The following is a 13437-nucleotide window of genomic DNA, read 5'->3' as shown; positions in this document are numbered from 1 at the left end:
TTTGGAATTATAAAATGTTTGAATAAAATATTTCATTTTTTATTTAAAAAAAATTTATATGGAATATAGGCCGTTTTTTGCTCGACGAAACCCATGTAACCCCTTAACTAATATTCCGACAAAAACAAACTAATTTACATCGTGTTCGATTCAGGTGAACCAAACACCCTTTCCAGTTCACATTTAAGAAGGGCAACGGTCAAATTGAATAGCGTGTCATTTCACACACTTTGCGTATCTTTCCTTTTTTACAAGTATTTTTCACCAGATATGTTTTTGCATTTACTACTTGTATTCATACGCGGTCAATGCTTTATATACTTCATTTATCCGACACACTTGTAACAGAAATGCAGTGTACATTAAATTGTTATTAAGAACGCACAAATTTGATAGCAAAGCCTTCGTGCTTACGGCGCGCCATCAAATCTGACCTTGAAAGTCAATTCAGTTCTACTTTTATGCTGGAAACAGTCACCGACGTTCCATCCTTCCGTACTTACCTCACATATTAAACAAAATTTGTCAAAATTTATGCCCGTAGTTGCAACGCAGAAATTTGTTGTTCTCTTTTGTTTTGCATACATCTAGCTTTTAAGTTATAATTTTTCATATTGTAAAAGCTCAAACTCTACCGTCTACTTATTTATAATTAATTGTATTCGGCTGTGATTTTGAGTTAGTTTAAGAATATTTCAAATAAGTATACACGTATTCAAGTTTATTTTTTAATTACCATAAAATATCGAGACTGGCAACCCTGCGTTGGAAGAGAGCAATCAGCTCACTCGTTTCTACGGGAAAAATCCAATTTTCGCGGATATCCCAACGAAGCGGTGTTGGTTGTTTATTTACATTGTGCTCCCATAAGATAGGTCGTATCAGCTGATTCGGTCTACGGTCTTGCGTCGGTGACTGTTTCCAGCATTAGCGTTTTTTCATTGCATGCATCTTTATTTGTCGCATTGACACTGACCCAGATCTCGTGTGTTGAAACAGTTGTTGTTATTGTTCACCAGCACATTCACTGAGGCGACGCGAAAACATAGCTTTTCAATTCGCTCCACATTCAGCATTTCCCGTAACCAGGGCAGCGACGACGACTGCCGCTCGCACAAAAGCAGCGCCGCATGCATGCAACTTAATACCTACGGATTTAGTTATTGCCTTTTAGTTGCGAATTTTACTTTCATTTCTTTTCACTTCCGCATATATTTTTCTTTCACTTAGTATTTCATTTACGCACGAATAACGGCAAATATTGTTGAAACTTCGCCACTTTGAGAGCGCAGTGTGTGTTTAGCTATGCTGTTCGCAGCAAAACACTAGCTTAAATAATGGCAAACGAAAGAATATCTAGTAACAAAAGGAATAAGTTCTATGCTCACAATAGTGGGGTATTAGCGAAAACTTAAGCTGATCGGATATTTTCTGCTACTTTTACTCGTACACTTTGAGCGTAAGTAAATAGCAACGCGAATGAGAAGGAAATCGAATGTACTTATTTCTTACAATTCTGATTTGTAGATAGAAAGGAACGCATTTTGTTCAAACGATTTTTGAATCATAAGCATACAATATTACGAACATACACATGTATAAAAGTTTTGCCTTTGAAGAAGGAATAAAACGTATATATATATATGTAAGTATAAGAAAATCTTAAAGCCGGACTTCAAGTTAAGGTTACTTAATAAGGAAAAATTATCTTTTATGAAGATATTTATCGTGATTTTGATCGGTCAGTCGAACTTGATTCCGATCTTTCAGCTCGTGTAACAGGAATGTGCTATAGTGTTTCGATCTGAACAATTTCTTCGGATATTATGTCATTGCCTTAAGTTATAATCCATGCCAAATTTCGTGAAGATATCTCGTCAAATGAAAAAGTTTTCCATACAAGAACTTTATTCTATTTTTTTCTATTTTTTTAAGTTTGCATGACAGACAGTGGTCCGATATCGGCCATTCTGACAAAGGAGCAGCTTCTTGTTGAAAAGCGTTATATGTTAAATTTAAGATCGGTATCTCAAAATCTGAGAGACCAGTTCGCCTATATACAAACTGACAGACCGACATGGCTAAATCAACTCAGCTCATGTTTCCTTCTGGGTGCTCAAAACTTCGTGGCGAACTTCAAATACCCTGTTCAGGGTATAAATATACCTTGAAAGTACGATGGGGCTTGGTTTATATACTCTTAAGTAAAAGAATAACATATATTTTAAAATTCTGATATATGGGAGTAGGCGTATTTGTTCGATTTAGCCCTTTTCACACTGCAACATAAGATTACCAGGATATGCATAAAATTTGGCTGAAATTAGTTGAAGAGTTCCAGAGATATATTTCAACCTAAGTGGGTGTCCACTTTTTACACAGTGTTCGATGTCGTATCTAGTTTGTGAGTAGAATGTTTCAACATAACCGCTATATGGGAAGTGGTATTATCCGATTTCATCCATTTCCACGCAGCATAATTAAATGACAGAAAGCGGTAATCCTTATTAAAATCTTTCCCACCGAATTTCTTAGACCATCTTATGCGCTTAATATCGAAATAAATAATAAACTTGGCTCAAATTTTTGTTGTTTTTAATATTAAAATTCCCTTAATAGCTGCTTGGGTAATAAATTCTGCGTAAACTTATTAAAATTTCAATTTATGACATGATCAAGAAAGAATTTTGTAATTAGTTGGTGCAACTTGACTAAGCGAGATTGTAAGCCGCAAGAAAATGTTGGCGGCGGGAAGCCTTAGCGATTTCACGCTGACGGGTAAACACAAACAATCGGCAAAGATTAACGGCAGTTGCATAAATTAAAAGTGTAGAAGCAGCATGACTGGGGTGCTCAAAAGGAGTGAGAATCCACCCACTCCTTCGCCATCAAAATACTGAAATTTCGCCGCTTGCAGACAGTATCCGAAATCTAAGCATAAGTATTTACGAAACTTACTGCGAAATTATTTGTCAGAATTTAAATCTATGACAAATTACCGCACAAATTTGTTAGTTAAATTACGAAATCATTAATAGCAACTTGGTGCAGCGAACACAAAAGATGTCGGCATTGTTGGCCGCAGTTTCATTAAACAAGTGGGAGTGATACAATACAATGTCGACAAAGTAATGAAGCAAAAGCAAAAAAAAAAAAAAGGTTCTTACAGACACTTTTTCACTTCCATTAAAGCTCGCTTTTTCTACAATCCGAAAACCAGTACTGGGTGGCATTTGTGTTCGAGTCTAGATCACTAATCCCTTTCACACGCAAGTCACTTCATCTTGCATTGTTGCCAATGCATGATAATGTTATTGTCTTCTTTAACCTTATACTTTTTGTTAATGCTAGTTCAGCTTGTCTTGGCGTTTTGCCTCCTTTTTCTGGCGACAAATTTCGTGTGTCAAAGAGGCAAAAAAAAAGAGAAAATTTGTGCGATACAACACAATAACGGTTAAGAGTGGCATGAGCTGCAAGCGCTTGACGCCGCTGAGTAATTTATGACTTGGGCAGCGATTGAAATTTGGTTGCAAGCAGCGAAAGGTAAAATAGGAAAAACAAATAATTAATTAAAGGAAACGAAAAATATCTTACAAAGCCGAGAAATATTTCTTCGAGCTTCGAAGTTTTTGGCTTAGATGAGGACTAAGTTCGGCGACAATCGAATGTTGAAGGGGTATCAAATGATAGTGAACTGAAACCAGCATTTTAAAGCGTTCTTCTTCTTCTGAATACAATTTTGGCGAATTAGGTATATGCCTTGGATATTACTTTCTATAGTTACTTAACTTACTTTCCTGTATCGGGAAATGGAAACTTCATTTTCAAAGAAATTGAAGATGTTCTATGTCATGAATTTCATAAATCGCAATCACTATAACATAACAAACTTAAATGAAGAAAGCAGCAATAAAAAAAATAAATCAGCCGCGCAATGAGCTAGTGGAAGTAGACAGATTCTCAGCCCGTATTTATGCTTGAGTATGCGCTCAAAGCAAGTTGGCAAGTTAGTTAAGGGTTCTTACAAAGGTCTAACATTATATTTAAGCTAATTCGGCTAACCGATAACCAAAACATTGTGTTTGTACAATAAAGAGACAATGTTGAAATGCAAAAATTTGAAATACGCGATTAATTGATAACTTCTTAGTTATTTTAGAAACAAACTTCCTTTTAGCTATCGTGTACTTCCTGGCGTTTACCCAAAGTGTGAAATATCTTTGAATTTCCTGTGAAACGCGCTCTCCTCAGACACAAATCAGCATACAGCATTTGGCATGCATTGTAAATGTGAACATCAAATGCAGATGTGATTGAAACCGAACGAAAAGTAAAGCAAAACAAAAACCAACATTTACAACAGTACCATATAAGAATTACAGCAACAACAGCAAAGTCGCAGCCAGCGAAATGGACACAATACCCAGATCAGTTGATGAATTGCCACGAAAACCAGGAATCCTAATTAATATCCGAACTGAACGAATGTAGGCTCTCTATCGGCAGGCGTGAGCAATAGCGACAATTGTGGGAGACCGAGGAGGAAGTACGCATCGAGCTCTATGGTCGCTACTGCGGGGTGAATGCGCCGATGCGTACTTCGATTTGCATGCGTATATGTGGTTTTGGAAGCCAATATTTTCAAACCCAGAATGCTCTAGCAAGCCCAAATTCAATAGCTGCCGTTGACAGCCAATGACAGTGTGGTGCTAGTGCAGCTGATACGGTTAAGAATGCGAAGGGGGGAATGGTAATTTGTATGAAGAAATACTTCACTGAAAGTTTGTATATGTATATGTAAGTAGAGTAATCGCATCGGTTGCACCGAAGCTATAATATCCTTCACAAATAAAAAAGTTTCAATACGAGAACTTGAGTTTAATCCGACAGTGTGTATGGCTAATACGTGATATAGTGGGGCGATCTGAACATTATGTGAAAATTGGGCTTGGGCTATAATCTGCACAACATTTCGTGAAGATATTTGTTAAATAAAAAAGTCTTCCATACAAGGGCTTTTCTGATGATTTTATCGTTCAGTTTTGTGAATATATAGGCGGTTCCAACAAATGAGCAGCTTCTGAAAAGAAAAGAACGTGTGTAAAAATGTACATTGATATCTCAAAACCTGACTGACTAGATCGCGTTTATTCGCACACTGACAGACAGACAGACAGGCAGATGGACATGCCTAAAATTACTCATAACAAGGTACCTGTAAAACGCGCGACATGGGAACTGTGAGCAAAAGCTTCTAATGTTTTTGTTGTCAAAAATCGCATTTTCGCTATACTGTGAGTCGTAAGGAGATAACCCATGGTCTACTTGTCGCGATGCGAATGATTTCTTTACATATCGTTTCACAGCATAATTGTCCCAGAGTGGGTCCTGTCCTTGCATAAATATAGCGATGTGTGCTTGTGCCAGCCCTTCAAAAAAGGTGAGGTGAACCGTGAACATTCGCTAACGCACTGTCGGTGCCATTGCATTTCGCACTAATCACATTACTTAAGCTACCCGATAAATTGTTATGCACCAACAGCCCGACGAGTGAGCAAACGAAGGTGTGGAATGGAAATAAACAAAATTAACGGAATATGAAGAAATATACTTGATTAATGATTTTCCAGTATTCGACGAAGTGTGTCAAACGTACCGTTACAAGTGTGAAAGTTACGTGACTAAAAAGTTACGACCGGTGCAGCATTAGCTTATTGTAGAAGTAGCCCTGTTGGAAAACCCGGAAGCGGTGATGATTTCCCATATTCAAATTGTAATTACTGAGATAAGTGAACAAAATGTTTATTCAACCCTTTTAGTGCCGGGAGCCGATATATCGGCAAAATATATATTGAAAATACAAAGTATATACTTTATAATAATTGACTCATATAAAATTATGATGAAAAGATGACTATGCTTATAATTTAATGCCGGAAATTTAAAACTGTGAAAAGATGTTCCAAGTTAGGCGCCGCATTAATTCAAAGTCAGTTCTGTGATGAAATTCCAAAAAATTATAAGCAAAAATGATTCTACTTATACCAAAACCAACGTCAGAGAACGTTGATACGTTGAAGGATGCTTATGCTAGAAATAGTAACCGACGTTCCGCAATTCCGTACTTAACCCCGTAATAAACAAAATTTGTCAAAAGTCATGAATGTAGTGACAGCGAAGAAATCAGTTGTTCTCCTTAGTTTTCATTTGAGCAATGTTGCCATTTGAAAACCATGAGTGAGAGAGTTGCCATGAGTGTTCATTTTCCCTGCTCTCATAAGATAGGTCGTATCAGCTGCTTCTGCCTACGGTCTTACGTCGGGGACTGTTTTCGTTTCGTAAGAGTATAGATGTATGTTGGCAAAATATTTTTTCTCCGTCATGATTTCGGTATACATATATATGTTATGTACATACATATATGTACCTATATACACTTACCACAAGGAAATTAAAAATTAATGAGTTTCTCGCTAAGTACCTAAACCATTGTGAGTTAGCTGTACGTACTTATGTCAAGAAAACCTTTTTCAACAATTTTTTGTTTGCAAATTTTCAATAATTTTTCATTTGTGAAGAGTCAATCCAAAGCTCACATTAGTTTCATACCGAAAGACTCCGTGGTTAATGGCCATTAACCACAATTTTCTAGCAGTTGGTTGCCATAATGAAGGTTAAATTCTTTCATACATAAGTACACGATTAAATTCATAAAACTTTTGATCAGCTGAAAGCAAGGTTTGCGAACGGCGGACAGTGTCGCAAATGCATATGAGTTATGGGCAAGTCTACTGAAACAGACCATAGAACTTTTACACTTCATAATTTCTCCGCTTGATTTAATTTTTCTAAATCGAGAAATTCACAGAAACTCACTTAGACAATTATGGATTTAGCCTTCCTCTTAAAATATGTAGCAGTTTTGAATATTGGCCATTCTTACTACACTGTGCGCTGAGTGAAGGCGAAATTAACAAGCGTTGACGCGTAAATGACGTCAGCAATTAAGAAAGTTTTCCCGAAAGAAGATCGCGTACAAGCTACTCATCGATTTACAATTGCATGTTGCATTAATTACACGTATAACATAATTCAGGAATGTTTATGAAAAATTTCATTTAGGCTCATATGTATGTGCATTCTGGCCATGATATTGACAGTCACTAAAGCCATGGTATATTTATTCGAAAACAAAGAAAAAACAAGTATTTCAATTTTATGGAAATATTTTCATTAAATAATAACTTATTTGTTGCAAATTGTGAAATTTCGATTTATGTTAAAGTATGTAATGTAAACGATACTCGTACATATGTACATATCAGGACCAAGTACAGAGAGCCACACGCAACTGTGTATGTAAGAATAATTCTCTCAAAACTTGACTTGTTGTTTAATAATTGGTGTTATATTCATATGTAAGAAAGCGTCGATAATCTTTGTGTGTGTGTGCGCTAAATTTGCATATAAATTGTATTCTCGAGACATCTTTGTAAACAAAGCATTGATTGCAAAATAGGCGTATAATTAGACGAATTTAGCAAATATTGTTGCAACCACAAAACAGCGGTGTACAGTTACTGGCATACTCTGGTGTGTGCTAATTTTTGCATATTCTCATACCAGCACATTTATTAATATACATAGGTATGTAAGTATGTATGATGTGTGTGGTATGTGCTGAATGTATCGTATGGTAATTGAGTATTGAGCGGCAGAGAAGAGCGCTGAAAATGTCACTTAGTGGGCAGCTGAAATGTTGTAAAGGAAAAACGCTAAGATGAACTCCGGTGATAGCACGACGAACAATAACTGTCTTTTACCATTTCATCATGACAGTTTACCGTTGGGGATTTGATAACGGTTCATAAAATCACTATTTTATCGCAATATTTAATATTAATGCCAAGCCGAGAAAAATTCAACAAATCGCTGTGCCTGTGTCCACTAATCGAAATGACGCATGTATTTTTCACCAACCCAAACATCGAATTAGTGATATCCTCAGTCAGATCTGACTTCAATATCCAGTAATTACTTCTTTATCACTTGTAAAACGGAGACTAAGAGTGTCATAATAATCCATTTTAATGTTTCTTCAGTGCATATAACTTCCAGTTAACTTGATTACCATACACAAGTAACGGTAATAAAAATTAGTTCCAATTTAAAGAAGCAAATAAACGCATTAAAAAATTACATACATATATCATGGCAGTGACGGCGTCTAAATACCCGTATCGCAGTGTCATAATTGTGAAGAAAAGGGAATAAATAAACGAAAAGACTGTGACATAGTTGATGGTCATAATAAGCAGGAAGGAAATGTAGGAAGTGCGGAAGCACAACACTAAGGAAAATAAGATTGGAGCATGTCTCACGATTTTGCCGTATTGCCGTCGTCGTTGAGTGAAGCCCACGGCGCAGCATTGTTGGTCTTCCGTTGCTTGCTGTTAAATGAACTCCAATTGGACGGCCCACTCTTTCAAAGTGCGGATAACGAGAGAAAATCGGCTTACTTCGAAAAAGTTACAAACAGGCGAAGAAAATAAAGAAAGTTGGAAGTTGCAAATAAATATGCAGCGAAAAGACAATAAACCAGAAACACAGTAGTAATAAACAAGTAAGGAAGCGCTAAGTTTGGGTGTAGCTGAACATCTTATACTGCTGCTACTTTACCAGGATCAAAGCTGAGGAAATATCTTCAGGTGTAGGAAAACTTAATATTAAGAAATCTTGCGAAAGAATTCATATAATAATCGGCATTTAAGTAAATTTTACCCAATTTTATACGTTCTGCTATTTTTGCTAAGATATCTTACATATTGACGAATATATACGGTATAAAGTCAACAGGAAGTTTGAAAGCTTTTATAAGGTATATGGAATATAGGTGTAGTATTGACAAATTTTATCTATTTTTGGCATTACTACATACTATTAACAGAAACAGATGTTTTTTTTAAGGTTAATTAAGGCACCTCATACATCATCAACAATATATAAGGAGTAAAGTCAAGAAGTAATCCTGACATTAGTTATGTTGGAGCTAGGGCGAGTTTTCATCCAACTTTATCCATTTTAGGCACGCATTTTAGGCACGCTCACTCAATTTATAAAGTCAGCCGGAAGTTCGAAAATGTTTTTATTAGGAATATGGAGACAAAGAGAATTATTGATCTGTTTCAATCCAATTTTGATACACACGCAACTACAAAAAGGATTCTCTCCGAATTTCTATAATATATCTTACAGAAAACGTTCGCAATATGCACAGGGGTCCCCATATTCGTCAAATGGGAGCTTGAATAGTTTTGGTTTGACTTTTACAGTTTTTTGATCATAGGTGGCACACTGCAAGGGCACTCGTGCAAACTTTTATCCCGTTATAGTCAAGTCATTGATGCTTGATTTGTATACTGAAAAATGAGTGATTCAGGTAGGAATTTAAAATTGTATTATATGGAAAATAGGCGTTGCTGTAGTCCAATTTCGCCATGTTTGCATTGTAACATAAAACTAACAGAGTAGTGTTACCCACCGAACATTCTGATCATTTATATTTACATAACCCTATATCTAACTCGATTAGTTTTAGGTGATCCAAACAACCGCTAGGTGAGCAAAACTATCATACTCTGTAGCAACATGTTGCAAGAGTATAAAAATAGGTATATCAATATTTCGATGTAGATTTCCTCTAAGTAAAATTATATTTTCTTCTTTGTATTGTATTGTATATTCCTCATGATTTAATTATGCTATTTCCTGTTCTGCCGCTGGGTAAAGCAATTATGCTCGCTTCTGTTGATAGTGTACGGCGAAGATCGGCGCTCGTTTGTAAGTTTAATTGGACCTAAAAGCCTTCATCGGTTCAAAACACAATTGATCGTAAGGTAATTAGTATATAAAATACAAAATTTATAAGTGTCTAAAAAATAAATAGAAATGTGAAAAAAAAGGCCGTTAATTTTATCATACGAAATAGCATTATTTGATACGTATATTTATGTGTAACTACAGTTCCACTGTATAAGCATTTCGCTTTTTCTTTTATTTCGGTTGCAACAGTTCTCTGATTTTATTGTAGTAGATAACGATCGAAGAAACTTTATCGTCATCTTAATGCATTTCACCATTTTACATTCCATATAAGCACCTGTGTATATAAATATCGAGGCAAACTGCATCTTTTATCAAAATTTTCGTTGTGTTTATGATTGTATGAACAGGGTATGTTAAGTTTGCTTCGATGTTTGTAACACCCAGCAGGAAACTTCGTTTGTCTGTTCATTTGTCTGTATATATGCGAACTAGTCTTTCAGTTTATCGATCTTAAATTTTACACACGTTCTTTTCTCCTCAAAAAAATGCTCAATTGTTGGAACCGCCGCTATCGAATCACGGAACTGAAAGATCGAAATGAAGTTCTTGTAATGAGTCTTTTGCATATGTGAAGGGTATTGGTGAAACCGAAGTTAGCGATGTTTTTTGTTTATATATATATATATGCAAATACAATATATTATATTTATGTATAAACATAAAATTTATTTTTCATTTGCGTGTCACAAATACTAAAATGCTTTCATCCCATCACTTATCAACACACAGTTAATGTTTGCTTCATATAATTTAACTGTATTTAATTGCGTTCTAACGTTAATTTGTCAATAAAAATATTATTTTATTTTGTAAAGAAAGACACACAATCTTTAATTGCATCCACTTAATCACGCATACATACATATTTACATGTTCGCCTTACTGCGAACTTGAATTATTTCTCGCAACAATATGTTGTATATAACTATTTCAGTCCCAAATGCTATCTGCGTACATATCGTCACCTAATATGATAAATAACGTAACATCACTTTTCATAATTTTATAGGAGGAGAAGTAAATGCAATAGAAAGTCTAAAATACTCACATTGAAACAAAATTTGAGTTTCGGTCATAACTTTGTTAGCTCTGATAGCCGAAACTTAAAATTTTTAATTTATATGTAAAATGATTTAGCGAATCGAAATCATTAAAAAAAGTAAATTTCCGATATTTTGATTATACATTGTTTTGCATTTTAGTTGTCGACTCACACAGTTTACATTACATTGCGCTAAAAATATTAATTGCCTTAATTTCAGTGAAGTGCACTTATATTTGAAAATATTTATTATGCCTCTCATTCGTTACACAATACTTCCGGAATACTTACAGCATGTTATAATAGCTGTCTTCGTTTCGCCAAGCGTTGGCAAACAGCAAATCAAATAAACTATAACATTTTAGTACTCGCTTGGTTTTGAGCGATGTGCATGCCCTTTCTATAAACAATTTTATTTTATTTTAAGACCTAAGTTTTTTTGAAAATCGTTGTATTTTTACGGGGTATTTAGGGTATAAATTTCAAAAAAATGGATTTTTTTTATATTTTCAAAATTTAACTATTTAAGAATATATCTACGAGAGGATTTTTGAAAACTTAAATTATTTTCGGAGATATAGACGTATTACTGACCCGGCCTCCAAACTGGTTCGGCTAGGTCTAATCGAACAAAAGACTTTACGCGAAACTTTAAATGGGGTTTTTTCGGACCAGACTTTTTCAGTACGATACCCACAATTTCTCGAGGTCTACTGGATCGATTTACTTGAAATTTTCAGGGAATCTTCTTTATGAACTTCTCTCGAGTAGGAACTAGCCTCATCGCCAAATTTCAAGTTTTACTAATTTTAAAAAATACGAGAAAATAAAAAAGATGGTAAAAAAATGTTTTTTTTTTAAACAGACGCCATTTTGTCAAATTTTTACTTTACTCTGTCTGTATATATACAAACTAGTCCCTCAGTTTTTATGCTATCGATCTGAAATTTTGCACCTGTCTTTTTCTGACTAAGAAGCTGTACATTTGTCGGAATGGCCGATATCGGACCACTATAGCATATTGCTGCTTTAGACGAAATTAGGCACGAGTTATTGCTTAAGGCAACAAATTATTCTCCACAGAAATTGGTCAGATCAGATCACTATAGCATATAGCTGAAATACAAATTGAACGTTCGGAATCAAGTTCTTGTAAGGGGCGGGCCTTTGTATTTGTGAAGGGTATTATAGCTTCGGCGCAACCGAAGTTAACGTTTTTTCTTGTTTTTCATTTCAAATGACTAGGAAGGTTGTAATCATGGCATGTCCCTAGACTAGAATACCCCCTTAATTTTTGAAATTCAGAAAATTTGTGCCTTTCGCAATGATAAAAGAAGTCTAAAATGTGTACTACATAACAGTTAAAGGGTATACTAGTACTATGAGGTATCCGCGTACTTACTCTCTTGTATCGAAATTAACTCGCTATCTTTGTTGTTGATTTTTTGAGATAAGAGCAGCGCAGAATGATAGCGAGCAGACAAGTGGGTAATCGAAATTTTCAAATACTTAAACCAATTAAAGTTACTGTAATCAACCTAAGTAAGACTTCAAGATTTCAAGTAATACATTTTACGATTTTTTCAAACAAAAAAATCTTTTGAGAAAACCGAATTTGTATGCAAAAAACACTGTGCATTGCCGCACCCATATTAACTGCCATGAGTCGACTTTTTCTGAATTAAATTATAGACACGGTGACACGGTGACACGCTCGCTAACAGATAGACTGCATATAAATAGCGTGTGAGGAAAATACTAAATAAATAACTGCTCTAAGTAAGTATTAAATTGTATGTTCGGTAGTAGTATGTTTATCATCGCCGTTATTCATTTAAATGTGTTTTACAAATTTGCTTTGGGTGTTGCGCATCTCATATCATTCATATCAATGTACGCATTTACATTAGAATTGAGAATATAGTACACTGAAAGTAATTCAATGTAAACATAATACAAAAATAATAGAGTTTCTATAGTAGGAAGCTTACAGCGGCTCCAATGTCAACAGCATTGTGTAATTCCCAGCAATTGCATTTTTTTCTAGTTTTTCTGTAAAATAAGTGACTGTGGTCCAATCGCTCTTGAATTGTACATCTGTAAAGCTAGATCCGCTTAATTTTTTGTGAATCTATATCTCAAGAAAGAGCAGTTTGGTGCACCTTCTTTAGAGCACAATGGAGTTATTTTTATGATGAATGTAAGAACTTTGTTCGGCTGACGTTCTTGAACGTTTTCGCTATGACTATTTCAAAATTGAGAAAACTAAGCGCAGCCCATTATGTCAGAACGGAATTTAGACATTTATTATAACAAATGCTACTTTTAAGAAAGCAATTTGCATGTTATGTGTACATCTGAGTCGTTAACTTAGGAGTAATCTTTCTTTCTCAGTGATTCATTTAAATTTATCGCTGATTTTATTAGATACACATACAAGCAAACAGTTAATAAGAGGCGACAGAAATATCATCTCGGACGTCGAATTCATATAAATGTAAGCTATTAGT

General features: G+C 35.0%; 1 long non-coding RNA gene across 1 annotated transcript; it reads right to left on the bottom strand.

Moving 5' to 3' along the window:
- Window positions 1–4863: 4863 nt before the first annotated feature.
- Window positions 4864–5572, bottom strand: LOC138857953 (uncharacterized). Its single transcript, XR_011397200.1, has 2 exons — window positions 5216–5572; window positions 4864–5080 (listed from the first exon to the last, which is right to left on the bottom strand). It is a non-coding gene; the product is annotated as an uncharacterized lncRNA (long non-coding RNA).
- Between the last annotated feature and the right edge of the window lie 7865 nt (window positions 5573–13437).

This window comes from Bactrocera oleae, chromosome 2 (assembly GCF_042242935.1).
Source record: "Bactrocera oleae isolate idBacOlea1 chromosome 2, idBacOlea1, whole genome shotgun sequence".
Classification (NCBI taxonomy): domain Eukaryota; kingdom Metazoa; phylum Arthropoda; class Insecta; order Diptera; family Tephritidae; genus Bactrocera; species Bactrocera oleae.
The sequence above is the reverse complement of the archived record's forward strand: the minus strand, read 5'-3'. Positions and strand labels throughout refer to the sequence as shown.